We start from the raw sequence: 17,503 nt of genomic DNA, 5'->3' as shown, positions 1-17,503 counted from the left end.
TGCAGCATATATGCTTGTTTCAGAGAGAACAATATATTTCTGAGAAAATTGCTGTAACCCTTTTGGTTATATTACTAGTATGAAATCCAATCTGAGAACTGGTTAAGGGCTCAGAACTCATCATTCTAGTTATACAGTTTATCAGTGGATTGAAATAGTATTGGATGATGTTAGGATTGCACATTTTTTTGTCATGAAAATGAGGCATCAAAGATCTCACGTGTTGCATGCAATGTTCTGTTCTTAAGAATGCCTTGCAGTTTTCTGACTTCTTTCACTATATGGTAGTTCAATTGGCTGGCTACTGTGTTCTCTTCTTGGCTTGAAAGAGAAAAGGTTAGAAATTGGGTGGCAATTGCAAGCAGTCTGTGGGAAGAAAAGTGCAGAACTTATTTCTCAGTTGAATGTAGATCCATTGATTTGTTGAATTCCTTTGGTTTAGTCAAGGTTGGACTTACCTGCTGAGGACATGTTGCTAGTATGCAAACCCAGTTCCCACTACAGAGATTAATATGTAAATATATGTAGGCTGTGAGTGTGTCTGTGACAAATGTTGTCATGAGGAGGAGAAACAGAAGGAATTTCACTGTGCCTGAATTCCATGAGTCTTTAACCAATTTTCTGATCTTAACACTGTTTTCTTCTTTTTTTGCTTGAGAGAACCTCATGTTTCTGCAAGAAGAAATAATCCTGGAGAGATGGATGTGTCCAACCTTATACTGAGTTTGTCATCATCAGGTTCTGCAGAGCAAAGGTAATGTTCAACTGCTGCTCAGGGACCTTTCCCAGATGTAAAAGCTGGGTGGCTAAACTTGTATTTGATACATTGTGGTAGGGTTTCATCTGCAGCGTTTCCCTACGCTTAGTATGTTCACGGAATTAACCATCTTTTGCCAGCTGTGTGCTTCATGCTTCACTTGACTTAGATGTAACATGTTATGTCAGAGGGCATGGCATGGGGTAACGCCTGGTAGAGAGACATTGGTGGATTCATTCTTCCTTCTAATCGATCAGGGTAATAAAAGATCCACATTTTTTATGACTATCATTGGTGTGAAACTTTGCAGCAATAACACTTTAATATTGGAGATAAGCCATGCACTATGGATCAGAGGTGCGGTCAGGTTGTTTTTCACAGCAAAGAAACCTTAACCCTGGCTAACTGTCTGAGCTGGGTCTGAGCATCCTCAGGACAGTACAGAGCAGCAGCGTTTGCCGTCAGACTCTGATTTTTCTTATTTAGAGCCTTGATTTCAGAGAGTTTCAGTCCTATCAGTTCCCAACAATTCTGAATCTGGGGAACCTCTCCCATCTTTCTTCAAGATACCAGTGACTTCAAGCAGAGAAATGTACTCAGATTGAAAATGCTGCTCATGGAAGAATCCTGCACTATATGTTATTTTCTTACTGAGGAGAAAGTTATATATCTTAGTGCTGGCTAAAGTTGTTTTCAATGGACAGCGAAGGTTTCTCTTGTTATGGAGGGATATTTAGTTGGTGCAGAACCACATTTGCAGGCTTGTTGTGTGCTGTAAGGGATACTTTGGGGAAATTCTGGAGGAAAGAGAGATACGGCATCTTTGCCTTCCCTGACCAGAGTAATAGATCTCAGTGTAATAAAAGTTGCCCACAGATATGGGTCCCACTGCTGATCTCAGTGGTTCTTGTCCAGTGGCTGAGTTATAAAGTGACAATGAAGAATTTTATTGTCACTGTAATAGTTCTGCTCGCCATGGCTCATTCCCTTCAAGTTTTATAAAGGCTTTGCTCTAGACAGACACTCAACCCTGGCTGTAGCTAGAATGGCTGCTGTCATTTGGCATTTATTTCTTAACATCTTAGTCCGGTTGAGGACTCAAAACACTAAAATGACTTGCTCTTTGGATGTATGAAGCATTGACAGGCTCTGTCATGAAATCATGGCACACAGCATAAATTCTGTCTGCATGCCATTATGAGTACAGTCTGCTCTGCAGGTTATGTTCTGTAAAGGTACATCTTGGGAATGTGTTAATGCCATCTTCAGAACTAGTTCATATTGGGGGTTTTGGGGGTAGGCATTTGTTGGTTTGTTTTTGGGATAGTTTTTATAACTTTTGCCAAGGCCAGTGTTCCGTTGTGGTGAAGCCACATACACAACACTTATTGCCTGCGGTCTCCTGTCTAAAAGGCCGAAGAAATAGGAGAGCAGAGCACAGGTACAAGGAGCCCATGGGTCTTAATCAAATGCAAGCAGCAGGGAAATAGCAGAGCTGTGAGAAAATCCCTCTGTTCTAGTCCACCGTATTACCCGCTGGGTGGCACTTCATCTCATGACTCTACTGCCAAATCCAGCCTTCATTTCTCTGTTTTTTCCCCCAAACGGTATGTAGAAAGCTCTTTTGGTATGTCAACCAAAAGAAAAGTTCCCATTATTCACCCCACTTTTTTGTAAGCCTCAGTGAAAAAACACTCCCCACTGTTACTCCTTTTGTTCATATCAGCTTTTTGTTTGTAGAAGAGCTAATTTTCCACCCTTAACGGAATTAATATTTCTGCTGGCGTATTTTGGAGCAAGAGCCCTGACAGAAGTAATTTGCTCGTGTATACTATGAGTATGACCTTAATTGCTCTATGTGCACTGTACGATATAGCAATAGGTTTGTTTCTTAGCATTTTGCAACGTTATATCCCTTATATCCAATTATATTTCTTTTACTTCCGAAGAAAGGAAGGTAATGGATACACAGTTAAAATGAAATCCAGTTCAGAGACTACAACTGTTACTGCAGTTCTGATATGAGGTCTCTGGGACAGACATCTCGACTCTTCATGTTGATCTCCCCTAAAGCTTACAGCTCTGGGTATTGAAGCTGGAGGTTTTGAGGCTCCAGTGCAAAGACTGTAAAGAAAAGGGAAAGTTTTATAAGAAAAAGGGAACTGGAACCTGGAACTGGGACCTGAAACCACAGGAATTAGGAAGAATGGCAGTATACTCGCTTCATTGGGCAGGATGCTAGAAATGAAAAGACTAAAAATTCTTACTTTTTGTTTTTCTGTTTGTTTGTTTTACTGGAGAGAACTTAGTTAAGCCAGTGGGACTTGTCCTAAGTAACAACCAGCAGCCCTAGTCTTACTGCTGTCTCCTTTACACTGCATCATTGTCTTTTCTCTGGGGGCTTTCAGAGGAAACAGATTTTGCTAGCCACTCAGTCATTTTGATGTGTTATACCTCAGCTGGGATCTCAGTTTCAACTCATGGAAGCAAGAAAGAAATTTTTAAAGGTGGTGTGTGAGCAAATTTTTTGGCCTTTAAATATGCATGTAATTTCTACAGGGTTTTGAAAACTTTTACTGTAGCTTACAAATGTTATAACTCTAAAATGCCAACCTGATTGTAATTAGAATGCCCCTCTCTCATGTAAGCTGCAGAGGAAAATAATTCAATTTAATAAAATCACTCACTGTTTAAACAAATGGGGGGAGTAATGAAAAGTAATAGATACTGTGGTTTCTGTACAAGTATATGCAGTCTCCCTCTAAATCTACAACTCCATCATGAAGAAAAAACAGATTAAAAACAAAAGGACAAAGAAAAGAACAACAGTCATTACTTTTGTGATCTTCAACAGGAGTGTGCTCCACTCCATCTGCTAGTTCTGCAGCTGTGGTTAACTAATAAACGGTATTCCCAGTCCTGTACTAACTGCATTTGATGTGGCTGGTACACAAACAAAGATGTCTTGGCAGAATAAGGTGCTATATGAGTTGTTAAAGAAGAACAGCCTTGTCAATTTTAGATCCGATGGAAGCAAAGGGGAAAGCTTTGCCTTTGCCATATGGAAAAACAAACAAGCCAAAAACATTTCACACACAATTTTCTGAAACTGTAAACTAGTGTAGAGTAATAATAAGAATGTGCTGGAGGCTATGGAGGAGTAACGTCTACTTTAAAAGCACTCACGAGCTGTTGTTTTCTGTTCCTTCTCTGTTTCCAGTAGTTCTATCAGGTACAACCAGGGAAAAAATCCTCCCGAAATGCTTCAGCAAATTTCTCAGCTTACTTCAAAACCTTAATCTTTGAGATCTCATTGCTCTAGATAGAAGGCAGGTGGCAGAGAAGCCGTCTGTGATCTGAATGAAACAGTGCTGCCTTCGTCCTCTTCCCTGCTAGCTCCATGCTAGCAGCCTCAATGAAGCTCCCAACATTGTGAAGCTTGTGTCCAAGAGCCTTGCTGAAAGGTGGTCTTAACACATGTGAAGTCTATTGAAAGCAGGACTTCAAAAGGTAGGGTCTCGTCTTTTTAGCAGGGCCTGTTGTGATAGGACAAGGGGTAATGGTTTTAAACTAAAAGAGAATATTTAGACTAGATATAAGGAAGACATTTTTTGCAATGAGGGTGGTGAAACACTGGAACAGGTTGCCCAGAGAGGTGGTAGATGGCCCATCCTTGGAAACATCCAAGGTCAGGCTGGATAGGGCTCTGAGAAACCTGATCTATTTGAAGCTGTCCCTGTTTATTGCAGGAACATTGGACTACATCACCTTTACAGGTCCCTTCCAAGCCAAACTATTCCATGATTCTATGGCGCTTCTCACAATGCCAAGATTTCTAAGCAAGTGATTATTTTTCAGAGCTTTTCCCTCCCACAGGCTTCAACAGGAGTTACAAGCAACAGATACTATTCGAAAGCAGAATCTCTTTTCCGTTTGCTCAGCTGTGGTTCTGTAGTTTAACTGTAATTCACAAAGTTTAAAACAATTTGGCCTGGATGTCTTGGTTCAGAGAGATACCAGAGCTGCAGGTGGAGGGTTTCTCTAACTCTTGTTTGGATTGAAATGGTCAGATTCGAAAGTTAATTACTGTATCGTTATCACGGAGTTGTGCCTGAAACGCCACTGAGATTTTTCTCTTCTAGGCACTGGCAAATATTATGATATCAAAGTAGTTATGAGTCATGCTGGCAGCCACCGTACTGGTTCAATACTGGCACAAGGCTTTGGTATGCTGCTTCTCCAAATGAAAGGGAAAGTGCTTCTCCTAGAAAACTGCTATGCATGAAATATTGCAGTCTTGGCAATAGGAAAACATGAAGATGTAATTTTGTTGTCCCTTTTATTTGTTCTGCCACCATCCAAAACCAGAGAGTGACAATATATGTAAGACTTTGTCTAAATGGAAATTTTAGTATTTCTTTTAGGAAAGAATGATCATTACCATCATTAGAAACCAAAGTATTTACACTGACATAGCTCCGTAATGAGTCTTGAATAACCGATACAAGTGAAGTAAGGGGTCTTTACTATTTTTATTGATCTAAGTGTGTGTAGAAGAGGTCTAAATGAAAACAGGGGCCAGTGAGTGAACCAGGTAAAGGAGGACAAGGTTGCAGCCACATTCCTGTCCTTGCTGCCGTTGTTGCCAGTGGCAATAGCAACTTGAGGGTATTTGTGCCTCTCTCTAGCCCTGCTCCAGTTCTCCAGGCAGGACTGCCTTGAAAACACTCTGCTGCTTTCCCTAATGAATGCTTCATTAATCCCCTAGCCTTCAGCTGCTTACACCTGATTTTCTTTGCCTGTATGAACAGTTTCATTTGGCTCAGTGATCAAAGACATGCTCAGAACCCAGACCTCAGCTTTCAGGCTCCCTCTCTGGGTACACAGTGTGCAGAGTTCCCCACCGAGCAGCACCCTGCCTGGGGCTGAGAGCTGGCATATACATCATAAGGGACAGCAGGGCCTTAACAAATACAGATGACATTTAAATTCTGAAATTAGGAGGCAGCTGGGGAGAGCTGCATCTATAGAAAATATAGGCAAGCTGAGATGTGTGTGTATATATGTGCAGCACATGCCCACATGTACAGCCATGTCAGGCCTCAGTTAGTTTCTAAATTGTGAGTGAACCTCGGGAGGGCCCTGGTCCTTGGTGATGTCAATCCAGCAAATTTACATCAGCTGAACACACAGCCCTGGGCCTTTCCTGGGACACAAAATGGAAAATCAGAGAAAAGGAGATTGATCTTTCTTCCGTTATGAGTTTCTTATATTTGATCTCTCAAAGGTAAAACTACGGCTCCTCCAATACACTAAGACCATACGGCCACATTTTTTGTCCATGTGTTTCTGCATAGCGGCTCTACAGGCATCGCCTGAGCTGCACCAATTTACACCGCAGAGGATCCAGTCTTCGTTTCGTAAACAACACAATGATACAGCTAACCTAGAGGAATGCACAAATGAACTGTATTCTGTATAACCAGTAGCTTGCTAATAACTTTCTAAAATTTTTCCCCAGCATTAATTGAAATCATAAATCCCAATCACATTGAAAGCATAACTACTGTATGCCATTGGCTCACTTCAGTTCTTAATCATAGTCTTCTGGGGAATTTTCTTGCTGCTTCTTCTCTCCCTCAGGAGCAGCCATATTTATTATTGCAGTTCAAATACCTGGAGATATTTCAGTTGAAAAGCCATATAACATCTCTCTAAGCATGTCAATACGTGTTCAGCTTAATATGAATGTCTGTGCCATTCCCACTGGAGAAAAGTAAAAAATGTCAAGGAAAGATATTTAACTTGTTTCTGCACAGATGCCTGCAGATATCTTGTATCTAAAGAATATTTAAATTCTGTTTTGTTAAGACAGCATACTTACATTATACAGTGGAGCAGCCAGGAGGTTATAGTCTCCACTAGACAATTTGCCAGACAAGAAAGATAGCTTAGTTGCAATGTTGACAGCTTTATTCTTGTGGCTTTGGCAGAAAAATAGGCAAAAAGATTGCAGAGGCGGCAGGATAGAATACAGCGTGAAAGTTCAGAAAAATATTAACTGGTTGTAAAATGAGTGGGTGGATGCACTAAAGGAGATGGCATTTCAGTTATATAACAACACTTATTTCAACATTTTTATGGCCAAATTATGCTCTTTTTCTGTGCTGTATTTTTGCATCTGCTGCCCAGCTCCAATGGTGAGGGACGAAATGTTTATTTGGCAGGAGGCAAGGGCAGTAGCCGTTCATCATTTTCAGCTGAATCATCCCGTTGGTCTCAGTGAAGATTCCCCTGAGAATTTTACTCCATTTCTAATATATTATATATCATGATTTTACAGATCCGCTTTTATTTTCTAAAGCAGCCACTTGCATAAGGCCCCTACAAACATCCCTGATCTGAATGTGGGTTTAGAAACTATGCTGTGCATGCTGAATGTAGGGTACAGCAGAGGGACGGGCATGCTGATGTGGTCTTCCTGGGGAAAAAGCTCCACATTTACTATTACCACCTTTCTGCCTGAGGAAGACTAGGCAACCTCTGATGTGACTCCACAGCCTTGTCCTTCGGCCATCCAGAGCGATGTACTGCTGAGCATGACAGAGCCAACTCCTCTCCAACAGGCCCATTAGCCAGAGCAAATTCAAAGGTGCTTCCAGGGGTGAGTAGTGACAGCTGCATTGAAGATCGTTTGGACTCTCATTGTACATATAACTCTAAAAGAGCTTTTCTTAGCAATTACTACGTTCCCCTTGTGCACATCGTATGGATCCTCACTGGCAGAACAGTCTCTATTCTAAAGAGCATTAGGCACGAGTAAGGGGACAGAAAATAAATATGATCACTCCCACTTCAGAAATGGGAAGTAAGACAGGGAGGCACATTTACTTTTTCTTTTCCTTTTCACGAGTGTGGAGGCTTATAGTGGAGGGCCCTTGGAGCAGTCGTAAAACTTTTTCGGAAAATTGCTTTGTTTGTCCTTCAGGTGGGGCCTCAAGAAGTAAGTTTTATATGCTGAATAAAGAGAAAAGGAGTTTGAAGTACTTCATAACCTGATCCGTTGCATCATGCAATATCTAGAAGTATAATCTCTGCAGCCTTGGAACTAATCTAAATTGTTACTGCAAATCCAGGGCTTCTAGACCCACCAGTTCAAACCCCTGTGCATCCCTTGGTCCCCTTGAACTTTATCTTTAGCTTTCCAGTGCTACAAAGTACATCCATTCTGATTCTTTCAAGACCTGCCTTGCTTTCCTGGGCTAAAATAGAAAGGAAACAGTTTCAAAACAAGAAAAAGTATTTACATGATTTGGAGGGGGATAAGGAAAAACCGCACCCAACGTGATCAGTCAGAGTTTTGTATCTTAATGGTAAGGATTCCTTTAAAACCGGGGCACAGGGGTTAAGTGTGACAAACCTGAATACTTTAGAAAAGAACAGGAAATTTAATCACTTGGTTACACGCGCCTAAAACCTAAAGGTGACAGCCTAGACAATCTTCTCAAAGAAGCTGTGTTTTTCTGTCTCAAGGATTCAAAGGTTATATGGGAATTTACTGCAGTAGAAAGGAAAGGAGGAAGATAAGAAATAATGGAAGAGACAAGGTTCAGCGACCAACACAGGGAAAAACAAGATAACAACCACCATGGGAAAAAGTGAACAAAATATAAACTAAAAGACCAGGGAAAATATATACTAAAAAGAACTGAAGACTGGTGATGAAAGAAACTCAAATAGCAGTTAGAAAATTGGCAACAGAGTGAGAGAAGATACCAAACCCAGTTCCTGCAACTAGAGAGAAGGGTCTGTCTGCTCTGATGACTTCCCTACAGCCTGATTCTCAGGAAGGTGGTAAGGAGACAACTGGCAGGGGGAACTGGCTAGAAAATGTGTTTGATTTTTCCTGTGGAAAAGACAGTGCTTTTCCTCAAAAACCAAAACTTTTTTACATTTCAAACACACAATCCAAATATTTCCAGGTTACTTTCAGTGGCAGAATTTTGGTGAATTAGGTATTAATTTTTATTAGGAAAAGTCATACAAATACCAACAGAGATGCTCTGGATGCTGAGCTGATGACAGAATAAATAGTGCGAAGGGAGCAGAGCTTTCAAGGAGCAAGTGTACCAAAGGTTCTTTTCCTGGTGCCATTCTCTCTGATATCATTCTAGCCAACCACCTGAACCAGGCATTTCTTGATTAACACTAGCTTTTTATAGCCCGGATCAAACTTATTTACTGAGCTCTTCTCTATGTTTTCTACAATATTGCTTACTGGTTCAGACATATTTTCATTGCATGAACATTTTATTTCACGTTTTTACAGGTACGCTGTGTGCAGTTTGGCTTAGAGAAACTTGTTTTTTCAACAGAACATCTATAGAACATTATTACCAGACATTTAATGGAACATTTTTACAGTGATGGAGTTTTGTCAGGAAAGCAATTGATTGTGTCTGTGCGTAAAACTGATGTGTGTGAATACTTCTGCCCTGGCACAAAATAAAAAAAGCGTTTGAAGCTCTGTAAGAGGTAAACTAACCTCAACACTAGATATTTTAACAGATACACTGCTTAAATTCCTCCATAAAAACCTCAGAAAACTTTCAGGGGATGTTAGACATTTTCCCCCCCATTCATCTTCACACAGCTCAAGTGCTTGCTGTGCAGTTGGTGTAATTTTTTAACAGTGCAGAACACCAACTCCCATAGGACCATTTTTCCCCCAATTATTCTGTACGTTTCCAAAACAAAAGAAAAAAAAGGATTGTAGAATTAGTGAAGGAAACTGTGACCTCTCCAGGTGTGATGGGGTTACCTTTCCTTCAGTTATTGTGTAAGAATAGCGATTTAATTTTTTTCCTTCTGTGCCTTACAAAGAGTTGTTCCTTCACTTGTACATGGGACAGGTGTACATTACACCTCAAATATCTACAGTAATAGGACATGAAGATCAAATGAAACAATAAAGTTTTCTTGTGAAAGTAATTCATCGACCTATGCTTTAATATAAAGGAGGTTAACTGGATCTTTCATGACTTTACAGGTCTTTGGAAATTCTGAAGGGTTTGGGGGTGCTGAGGTGCTCAGGAAACAGCGTAAATCACACTGAAAATCTCTAGAACTTCCAGGGGGTTCAGAACGTTAGGCTAGATCCCTATTCATGAACTAATTTGGTGTTTAGTTTCCATATTGTAAAACTATGTGAAATAAGCAGATGAATTACAATGTAGTCCTTGCTGAGTATTTCTCTACATACAGTATACAGCAAGTCAGTGGAAACTGTGCCTTTGTGGCTTGTTCTGTAGGATGTTCAGTTCCTCTCATGTGACCCTGCAGTGGTTTTAAAGGCCTAGACTTGGTTTCAGAAAGCCTTCAATTCGACCTCTCACAGAGAAGCCTGTGTTTTATATGCATCCTTCCCACTGAAAGTGCTGTGCTCAAAAGGTCTCTGGGTTTATCTCTCTCTCCCCTGTTTTTATCTGCCCTTCTGTCATGTTGTCAGCCATTCCTGCCATGGGTAAAACTGGGGTTACTGTGAAAAGAGAGTACTGGGTGAAGAGTACTGTAAGAAAAGTGGAAAGTAATGCAGGAGACCAAAAAAAGGGACACAAATATTTTCTGTGCAATTATTTCAGGGATTGTTCACTTGGAATCCCAGAGTACTGTTGCAATGTTTGTTGCATTTTTATAGACAAAAGGGATATTTGCTCTGTGAGTGCTACAGCATTGGGAGAATGAAGAGCTTTGGTTACGGGGCTGTTTGTGATCTCAGCTCACGACTCAAGGGAGACATTTTTGCTCCAATGACCTCTAAGCTGCCTTTAGTTTATTGATTGGCTAATAGGGAAAATTGATTTTTAACTAACTCACCAGTTTTGAGACCTGAACACAGTTGTCACTTCCAGTAAGTATACTTTTACTCCATCATGTAAGTTGTCTCAGTCATCAATTCATTCTGGATGGTGCCAAAGGTAAGGATGTGCCAAAAATTTGGCAAGGAGCCCAGACACAGAAGACATAGTCCAGGACAATCCGCAGATAAAATGTGTTTCATGTTATGTTATGCCTGTCATACATGCTCTGGTCTTGGAAGAAAACAGCTGGCTATGCCTAAGAGGTAATGGGCTGAAAATAAGAAAAAGCAAATTCAGGGAATATCAGGGAAAGATATGAGGGAATATTAGAGTCAGAATTTCAGATAAAGACTTCTGAAGTGGGGTGTCTCACTTGTAGGTCAGCCTTTCTTGCCCTGAGACCTTCAAAACCAAATTAAAGAAGTAGCTGAAAATGTAATGTATAGGAATATTGGCCTGAACTAATACAGTAAGAAATGAGATCTCCCAAGTGACCTTTTCCCATTCTAATATCCATAATCTGAATGGAAAGATTTCACGGGTAGAACTCGTGCATCATATTTCATAACTGTCCTCCTGCAAGATCTGAGTTCAGGGGTTCCAAGTCTCATGCTGTCCCTTGTTTTCAGCTCACCTGTATCCCTGAGAAGTGCCAGCAAAGCTGAAAAACAGGGTGGGGAGTGTAATCTGGAGGTGATTGAGCTAGAAGAGGCTGGGTTTTGTTATTATGTTGGTTTTTATGAACAATGAAAAAGGAAATCCAAAAGAAACGTCATTTTTGGTTCATCTGAAATATTCAGTATGCCCAAAGCAGTGTATTTTTTATTTCAGGCTATTTAATCAAAAACAATTACATTACATTTTACAGGAAAAAAATGTCCTATCAAAACAGAAAATGAAGAAGCACTGGTTAGAAATGGCAAAATGAAACGTGAGAAGAGGAAAGTGAAATGCATTCCAATTTTAAGGAGAAAAACACTGGAACTAAAAATTTCAAAATTGTCAGAAACATCTTTTTTTGTGAAATTGAAAATATTTCTCAGCATCAAACCAAACTGGTGAGTAGCCCTGTGCCCCTCCTTCCAAACTCTTGTTTTCTGAGTGAATTTAATATTTGTATATATTTCTTTATCGGATTCTCAGTTCAGTGTGTAAACATTAATTTTTATTAATTATCGTAATCACACAAATAGCTTTACTCACTTGATTGCAGTTGCTTATGATCATGGCAGGTTTCTCTGGGAAGGCTGTTACTAGGCTGGTAAGCTAAGACTGTGAATCTGGAGAGTTTGTGCACACAGCAGCTCTGCAAACAAGCCATTTGGCACCATAAATACCTTAAGTTTGCAGGATCCCGTCTCATATATAGGGATTACAATTTTGCAATCTATAGGTGACCTGCAATATAGAATCCTGTCAGCAGTGCAGGTATGGAAATACAGGCTAAATTCCGCAAACAGTTCCCTGAAATGAACAGTAAAATATGTGTGAATGCACTAGGGCCAGGAACCAAAAAAGCAACGAGTGATTTCAGACATGAAAGTTTAACTTACCTGGCGTGGCACCTCCCCAGTATTCGTGCTCATAAAAAAACCCTAGGCCCTCCATCTTGGTTCAGATATTTTTCTTCCAAGCAGAGACATTTCCTGACAAATTTCTTTGGACAGACTTTTTTCCTCAGTACATCTGAGCTGTGTTTCCTTGCATGACAAACAAGACTGTGAACTGATAAAAGCCAATCTGATGCAGTGCAACCCGCTGCCACAGATGAAAAACAGCAGATGAAAACATCTGAATTTGATGAAAATCCTTCAGCAGGATAACTAGGTGTGGTGTAAGCATGCTGCTGGGAAAGATGGAGTGTTTTGAGTCTCGGTTCACAGTGGCAAAACTAGAGGGTTACAGAGATCATGGTCTAGAGAAAGGGTCATGACACCTTTTCATTTATATATTGGCATATACTGAAATTTTCATTCTTATGGGTTTTTTTCCTCTTTCTTGGTCTGTCAGCTACACGGAATTCAAATTTAAACATCTTTTTGAGCTCACAGCTAGACTAATGTTCTTCACGAGATGGAAAGTAAAGAAAATAGCAAAGCTCTGAAGTACTTTCCTGGATTTGGACCCCATCATAGCCTATAATTTATGAACATGAGGACCTGTAAAAGAGGTAAAATCATATTGCAAATCTCTACAGGTGGGATATGGTTCTATATTTACTAATAGCTATTCTAAAATGTACATGCCAGTCTCCATCACGTAAGGTATGTAGCTAAGTGTAGCTGGCAGTATGGCAAATTTTAAAGGATACTTTTAATTGAGTGTTACAGATTTTGATTATATATTGTAAGTTTTACCGTTGTGATGTACTCCACAGTATTCTCTGGGCGGTGAGTGGGACTGCAAATGTGTTACAAGAACATTAAAAAATAATGTCTTAAAATTGTGTCTCACAAAGGAAAACTCCATAACATTTGTTGATTACTTTGAGGAAATGTTACCTCTGAAATTGGACATAAATGCACCTGCAACCTGCACACACTGAGCGCTCCCTTACTCTGCAGTAATCTCACTAATTTCTATGGGACTGGTTGAGAATTACAATACTGATCCCTGGGTAAGGAAAAGAGTCTGGTTTTTTACTGTTAAATGCTAATCTTGACCTCATCACTGCTAGACCATGCTGTAGATAGATCCTAGTTTACTAGAAAAACGGAAGCGAACATTGAGCCCAACATGTTCCTTTTAACTTCTTATCTGCATTTTTTTCGTGCATTTCACTGATGTTTATGGGTGTTTTAGGCTCCTTATGTCTGTGCTGAAGTGTTGCCCTCTGTCAGAAGCAATCAGACATGTAATAGACTGTGGGCAACTTAGCTTAGATTAGAGAAGCTCATTTCTCAAGCCTCCAAAAGGCATCAAAAGCTTGCTTTTTAAAAGACATGCTGTTTACGTGCTGGTTTAGTTTATTCTCAATAATTTATCACCTACTAATGTCATTTTTCAGTCTTGCTTATTCTCATGGGAGGCAGTTGGATTTTATCTGAAGGCATGGTTATTGTGAGGATGTGGAGTAAAGAACCCCTAATGGTCTATCCATTAAGGCCTAGAGTTTCACAGACTTGGGGTTTCACAGAATATTTTCTTCTCTTCAGTGAGGAATGTATCTATTGAATCCATTTAAATAGGCAAATGTGGAAATACCAGATTGTTTGAAACATTTGTAAGTGTTAGACAAATATAACCAATTTCTGATGTTTATTACATTTGTATGTTGCGCTTGAATTTGCAACTTCATTTAGAGGTGCTAAAGGAGGCTGAGGGCTGTCTGAGGCACTACTTGTGCTGTTTCTGCTGGAAGATCAACACTATTTATTACATGGTGTTACCCCAAACCAGTTTAAAACTGCATTTTACAAAAGCCCATTGAACAATCGTAAGCAGGATCACCGACTGACTGGATGGTCTGCACTTCTCAGCTCTTGTTACTACTGACTTGTAGTTCATAGAGTTTTACTTGCTGAATCAGTGTGCAAAAATCAAACAGATTTATAACTCAGTCACCTGCTCATGTTTATATTACACTAGTCTACAGAAGTCCCAACCCAGACCACGTGCCCAGTGAGAGCCCTGCCTTTCTCTGTGGGCCAGCCCTGGCCATAGTGTATCACAGATATATTATTAGAATCATTTATGTTATTTTGATCTTGCCCGTTTGATAAATTACATATTGCAATGCTTAATGTGCAGCATAGCTGAATTAGCAGCAGATGCTCTCCTCATATTCATATTGCATATGTATGTGTGTGTATACATACGTATATAATTTTTTTATATGTTCTATTTATACTTTCTGGTTTTCTCATATTTGGTTGTTCCTTTTTGTTAATTATACAGCTGTTGCATTACACTGAAAGTCATTAAGTGAACTTGTGTTTTGGCATCTTTTACAAGAACATATTTTCTTACTGTGCGGTTGTTTGTCCAAAGGTTAGAACCCCTAAATCTTATTTTTTGTGTCCAGTCTTCTGAATTCAGATGTACAGAAAAATACACCTCTGTTGGAGAAATCCTTTGGCCATGATTTTCAGTTTCCACCTTTCTCTTATTTGTATGTTTTCACCGACACTCGGAAACACAGCTAGAATATACTAAACATTCACGCCCCTTAAGTATTTCTCTTTGTTGTCTCCTTCTACCCTCAGCATTTTTATTGAGCCAGTTTATGCATCCTGAAGCCAGAAATCCCTTATTGAAACATTTCAATTCAGCTCATTCATAATACGTATTGATAAAACATCTCTTTCCTCCTCTCGGGGTTCAAAAAGCCCCTGCCATTACCCCGGCAGCATCTGCGTTAGTTCCCCTCTCCACCCACATCTGGTGAGAGCGAAGAGGATCATGCATAATGCAAAAGCCGAGCTGCACTTGGGATGTGGCTTTCAAGGCGGTGTTTGTACAGAGATCTCACAGGTGCACGTGCTGGCCTGAAGAGAGCAGCCCTGGGAATCTGTTAGGCAGCTGTTTGGGTTATCGCTTCAGAAACATTTTAGGAAGTTTTAATATCCTGAAATTAAACCTATGTTGCTGCTCCCTGCATTTTGTTTCCCCAAGAAACTCAACCTCAGTGGAAAATCCAAATAAGCCCAAGTTGTAGGAATCTCCTTTCCCTGAACAGAGACTCCTGAATATCTCTGGAGAGCTTTGTGGGCTCGGTTTTACTGGTACTACATCAGCAGTCCACCCCCTCTGTGTTTCAGCTGTTCCAGTCTGGTATTCAAGTACTTCCTCCAGCAGATGAATTACACAGGAAATATCAAAGAGACTCCTCTAAATCCAAAGTGTATGCTTTAACCAAAAGTGAATACATAATACGCCTGCTGTGTTACTTTCTGTATATGAGTGCTTCCTACTCAGAAGGATTTTAATAGATATACTTGGTATTTATCAAGTCAGTGCAAAGTTTTGATTTGGCAAAGTATATTTAGACCTTCAAGTCCAAGTTCTTTGTTGAGTTAAACAGAGGATATATTAACATCAAAGCAGCTTACACTAGAAGGTCTTTGTTGGACTTCTGTCTGGAGTATAGAGGGTGTCAGGAAGAGGTTTCAGTCTGATGTAGTGAAAGTCATACTTGCTCTATTCTGACAAAGAGAGATGTGAACCCAAGAGACAGAGAATTAGCTCCACTGGTAGCATTAAAACCCCATTGCGTCTGGAGACGTCTTGAAATCTGAATAAAAGCACAGTCCACCGAAGACTGGAACTGCAAATGGAAACATCTGCTAGAACTGAAAAACTGGTCCCCTCACCGTGTCTGCAAAACCCTCTTCCCTCTGTTCTCTCCTTTATTTCTGAGTGGCCATACAAGTACCTCAAAATTAAGTTTCCTACAGTTCCATCCAAAGAGAAGGTGTCTCTATTTGAGGGCTGGCACATTTGGGCTATCTAATAACAATGGGAATGAACTCACAGACCCCCATTCTAACCTCTTTCTCTACCATGCTCCTGCAAACTGCGGCCCCTGTTCAAAGTACTATTGATTTTGGTTTGATTCGACACAGACTTAAGGGGAAGCCAGAACGGATCAGACAATACCATCAGGACTGCAATAGCTTCATAATTAAGTAAATCCCAGCTATGCGCCAGTTTTGGCTAAATCTGCTTATCTCCTTACTGAGTCATTATTATCAACTGAAGTGTGTCTGGGCTCAGAAGAGCACCGTCCTCATGCCAAATGCTTTCTGCCACACACAGCACATTCTATGATAGTTTTTTCTTGCAACATATGAATGCAGCTTCTCATTAGTAAAACGGCTGTAATGGTGGTGAAGGGAATGATTTCTCTGACACCTCCTCTACACTGCTGAAGTTCCAGTCATACAACTAGAGGTCTTTCTGATTTACCATACGGCACATAAGAACAAAACCTTCAGGAACCAGGGTTTTGTTTCAGGCGTGCATAAGCCACATTCTTAAAATAATAAAAATGATTCATGCCAAACAACCTCTAGATGGCTCTTGAGGCTTGCTTTGTCAATTAGCAGGCACCTGAAAGAAGTCTGCATCACGCTGTATGAAGATTTTCCTATGACTCTACTATTTCTTCATATGAGAGATGAAACCTTGGACTGTTTTGCATGCAGTGGGAAGGCTTCCCTTGGTTTTGTACAAGGCACGGAGAACCCTTCAGCTGAAGAGAGGAAAAATGTTTGTCTTCTTTCTACCCAGAGAGTCTTGATTGTGGATTCCACCTGTGCATATTTTGCTGTAGTTACTGCATATTTATTCACTCAGGTGTGGAACTTACCACTCTTGAATGTAGCTTCTCAGAAAAAAAGAACAGCTACCCAAAATAAGCAGAACTGCTTGCAAGCATCTGATTCACCCAGTGAAATCCCAAGGCTCAGTGCCTTCAGGAATTCTGCTTACAGAGGGATATCCCTTTTTCATATTGCAAAGTGCATCTGGGTTTTATTCCTGATTCATGAAGAAGCTGGGAAGTAGGGGGAGGAGGGAAGGAAGAAAAACATTCCTAGATTTAAGGTGAATGACATCACATCAATCCATGCTTCATCCTAAACAGGTCCTGTGAATTACTTGCTGCTCAAACTATTACTGAGTAGATCATATTGGAGATGAGTCTTGTAATCCAAAAGGACACAAAGGACACTGACAATTAATGGGGTAAGATCTGTTAGGAACTTGAATCTGTCAGACAAAGAAGTATCTATACCAATAAGTGCAACGCATTGCCCTGTTCCCCCATTAAGAGCTCACATGCCTCCTACGGTGTTTCCTCCAGTACTTTAACTAGATCTTTCAATGACTAAACCAGGCATTATATAAGCTAGATACTTAACTTCACTACTAACTGCTTGAAATG

Source organism: Rissa tridactyla, chromosome 10 (genome assembly GCF_028500815.1).
Source record: "Rissa tridactyla isolate bRisTri1 chromosome 10, bRisTri1.patW.cur.20221130, whole genome shotgun sequence".
In the NCBI taxonomy this organism is placed as follows: Eukaryota; Metazoa; Chordata; class Aves; order Charadriiformes; family Laridae; genus Rissa; species Rissa tridactyla.
The sequence above is the reverse complement of the archived record's forward strand: the minus strand, read 5'-3'. Positions refer to the sequence as shown.